Source organism: Chrysemys picta, chromosome 1 (assembly GCF_011386835.1).
Source record: "Chrysemys picta bellii isolate R12L10 chromosome 1, ASM1138683v2, whole genome shotgun sequence".
Taxonomy (NCBI): domain Eukaryota; kingdom Metazoa; phylum Chordata; order Testudines; family Emydidae; genus Chrysemys; species Chrysemys picta.
This window is the reverse complement of record NC_088791.1, coordinates 33,378,626-33,382,811: the sequence shown is the minus strand read 5'-3', so window position 1 is coordinate 33,382,811 and position 4,186 is coordinate 33,378,626. Positions and strand designations below refer to the sequence as shown.

The 4,186-nt window shown below is 38.2% G+C and overlaps 1 long non-coding RNA gene across 1 annotated transcript; it reads left to right on the top strand.

Moving 5' to 3' along the window:
- The first annotated feature begins 209 nt into the window (after positions 1 to 209).
- On the top strand, positions 210 to 2,962 carry LOC135983773 (uncharacterized). Its single transcript, XR_010601558.1, has 3 exons — positions 210 to 262; positions 749 to 916; positions 1,624 to 2,962. It is a non-coding gene; the product is annotated as an uncharacterized LOC135983773 (long non-coding RNA).
- The last annotated feature ends 1,224 nt before the right edge of the window (positions 2,963 to 4,186 follow it).

Below are 4,186 nucleotides of genomic sequence, written 5' to 3'. Positions count from 1 at the left end.
TTCCCTGGATAGCCAACCAAGGGCTACTCCAGGCCAATCAAGACACCTGACGCCAATTTAGCCAGTTAAGGTCGTTAGGCTAATGCCAGCACCTGACCTCAATTAACTGACGGAGGGTCTGGTAAGACTGTTAGGCTAATGGAGACAGCTGGAATCAATTAAGGTCCCACTTATACTGCTTTAGAAGCTTTCCTTTCCAGTTCTCTTGAGAGGATCCCAGGTGAAAGGAGCTGGAGGAAAGGATGCATTACTGTACCCTGAGGTAAGGGTGAAGCTTGGAAAAGGGGAGTATGGGGAAGTGGCCCAGGGAATCAAAGCAGCGTTAGTGGAGGAGGGAAGCTGCTAACAGCTGCTATCATTAGGGTCCCTGGGTTGGAACATGGAGTAGATGGTGGGCCTGGGTTCCCCCCTTTTCTCCCCCTCCCATGATCTATAGAGATCCCTTTGAAAGGGGAAACAGACTTGGATTCAGGCAGGAGATGAAACTGTGCCTAAGGAGCTCTAAGGAGCAACAGAGACTGTAGGTATTCCACCTCCCATACAGGCCTGTGATGAAAGTAACTCAATAATCTGTAACCTTTGCCACCTTACTGGGAAAGAGAAGTCATATTGAGGGCCTCAGTGAGCTTCTGAGGCCACTATATCTGCCAGGAAGCGCAGGACCCACTAATACAGGCTTGGAGCTTTGTCATACTACACAATCAAATCAACTCCTTTTCTTCATCTCTCCTTTCCTGCCTTGTTGTAGATAAAGAAAAGAGACTTGGATGGTGAATTTTCATTTGATAACAACAACAAAAATGTTGACAGCATTATATATGTCTATTCCAGCGTACTTGCTCCAATCATTTATATTTTGGAGTTTCTGTGCACTATGAAGATCATGTGAGGGTTTACAGGACCGGACATTTATTAGGTAACTGAATAGATGCAATAAGGTAGCAGACCCAAAATGGGGAAAGAATTAAATGCTCCTGAGTTGTTTTATTGAAATTGCAGTTCTGGCTTTATTGTAGCAGGCAGGGCTAGAATTTTAAAAATGCATTTTCATAGTGTTTTTATGGAGTTCCCCTGCTTGACTACTGAAAGCTAAAATTAGCACAATGAAACAATGGGATGAAATGCCAATATATCATATCTTATGCCAGTGCAACAATATGTTCTACAATTAAACTCTACTAGAACTGGGTAGATTAATCTAGCATTTCAGGTATTCACAGCAAACTATTCATGTATCCAGGATATTTTTTAAAATGCATATTTAATAAACATTAAAGTTCATGATTAAGGGAGTGAAATAATTGTCATTGGATTTTGATTCTACAGCCTCTTGGGGAAAGACATTGACGGATTGCCTAAATATGAAGGAACCACTAAATAAAATGCACTTGATAGCCTTAACTAGGTAGCAACACAGATTTTTTTTTTTCTGGAGTTTTCATCTTTTCAACATAATGAAAATCTCAGACTTGCGACTTCAGCACCTAAAGAAAGGTACTAAATGCCTTGTCAGATTGGGCCCCTTGATTGTAAGAACCTAGGGACAGGGATCATGTTTTTCTCTGTCTCATACAGCACAGATCAGTTTCATTCCTTAATAATTTAACAATATCTCCCTTGCAGGTGGTGGATTTGTGGAAGTTGACTTTTTAAATAATTAGTTAAGGAAAAGTTGGACACTTTCAAAGTCATCACATTCTTTGATGTGGGTGGAAAGTGAAGAGAAGAATTTGGATAGGAAACATCAAGCTTATAAGCATAAAACTAATTTAAAATTTAAAACCAAAGTTATAAAAAAGTAACATTTTGAAAGTACATATATGGGGAATCATGCCTTTGTGTATGAAATTCCCATGTTCATGGTGATGAAGGTGACAACTCATTTCTTGCTAAAATTTTAATGCAAAGAAAGTGGGCTTTAAATCAGAAATATAGGTATTTCAGGTCTTAGTGTGAATATAATCATAACCAAGTCTTAAAAAAAATGTATAATAAAGTTATATGGGAAATCAAATCAGTGTTTATACATCTTGATACAAAAGAGTTTCTAAGCTGTTCTAAATCCCATGTAAAGAAATGAGCACCAGAGGTAGCACTGTGCCACGCATCTGGAAGCAGGCAGAGGGAGAGAAATATCTAGAATTTTACCTGCCCCAATTAGCTTAACAAAAGTGGTGATAGTATCATGTTTGACATGCATAAAAATGTAATTAGTTATAGATTTAAGGCTTTTCACAAATATTAAATAGTGATAGTTTAAAGCAGGATTAGTTAGAAATCCAAAATGGCAGCTGCAATGATTTTACCTCAGGAAATCAAAATGGTGGTGTGAGGTGAATTGACGAATAGCAGACCTGTAACTGAGGTGAAGTATAGCTCACTAGGTTGAGATTACGTTCACTTCAAATATCTGAAGGGAGGGGTCAGTCAGATAAGAGGCAGGTTTTCAAACAGGTCCAGGTTTCAAACCTGATTGGCCAAACAGGTATGCTAATAACTGGCCTGAGAGAGAAACCAATCAGAAAGGGTCAAAAAATCATATATAAGGCAGAGCTGACTATCTTCAGTGTGGGTGAGCGGTGGCTGCAGATGAGAGCTGACCGAGGAAGGTGCATCAGAGTGAGGACAGTGGAAAGCGAAGCAGAGAGCGAGGTCAGAAGCAGACAAAGAAACAAAGCTGAAATTACTAAACCTGACAGAACAGAAGGAGTTTAGCTGAAACAGACCAATTTAAGAAGAATAAAAGTATAATTATTTTAATTATAAGGAATAGCTGGGTGTAATTGTCAGTAAAGCTGGATGCCTGCATATGAATGGATTTTAAGATCACCGCATGCATTCTACAAGTGACTGATCAACACTTGTAGAATGTCACCACTCAGTAATGTTTAAGGTTTGCTATTTAATGTATAAATATTGTAATGTTTAAGGCTTAAATCTACCACAATGTAAGTACTGTATTATGCAGCATTATATTCCATTATATGATTTATGTGGTATGTTGCACCCTCTTATTGTATGCAGTGAAATATTGCATTATATTATGTAGCTTGTGTTATGTTACACTGTATTCTTTCTTGATTAGGTGCACTGTAACTTATTATGTTTAAATAAATGTTGTTTTGTTTTCAAAGAATTACTTTGTGAGTGTCAATCCTTTGAGCGTAGGGCTGTATCCTGTGTCCTCCCACAGGTTAACAGAACTAGTCCGTTCTGGGGAGTCCTCTGAGGGTTAGAGACAAACTCCCTTGTAAAACCTGGGTAATTCCTCTAGGGCAGGCCACCCCCTGTTACCCATTTAGACAGGCCAACTTGACAACTGGTTTACGGTTATAGGCAGGCCATTATTAGGGTGCCGTAGGTCCAATTTTGGGATTACAATCCGTTCAGATTTTTAGCAGAGGCTAATGAAGCCATGCCCCACAGTTTCCAGATTGATAAAGAGAGAGGTGGCTCTTTGGAGGCTACTTTGAGGCCAGTTTGCATGTAAAAGTAAATATCTCAATAAATATAAACAGAGTTCTGTCTTTTGTCTGATGGGTTATAAAGCACTTGACCATGCAAAGTGCTCTGATCTCTCAAATCTCTTTGAAAACTTAAATGGATATTTCATAGTGGTTTTTTTTTTTTTAAGGTCAGAATACATCATTGACTATCTAGTCTGACCTCCTTGCCTAACAGAGTCCATAGAATTTCACTGTATAATTCTCACATCAAGCCTCTTTTGGTTAAGCTAGAGCACTTATTTTAGAAAAAAAAATTCTTAATTTTAAAAGACTTCAAGTGGTGAAGAATCCACAAAACTTGGTAAACTGTTGCAATGATTATTTACCCTCACTATTAAAAATTGCACCTTATAGTCTGAATTAATCTAGTTTCCACTTCCAAACTCCTAGTTCTTGTTATGCTTTTGTCTGCTAGAGTAACAATCTGCCATCAGAAGTCTTTTCAGGTAAATACTTAGTGTGATCAAACCTCCTCTTAATCTTCTCTTAGATTAGCTAAATAGATTGAGCTTCTTACATTTCTCACTATGAGGTTTCATTCTTGTATATCTTTTCTGAATCCTTTCCAACTTTTCCACATCCCTTTTGAAGTGTAGACACCAGAACTTGACAAAAGTATTCCAGTATTCTGAATTTATCTAGGCTTAGCTTCCAGCCATTAGAACGTGTTATGCCTCTGT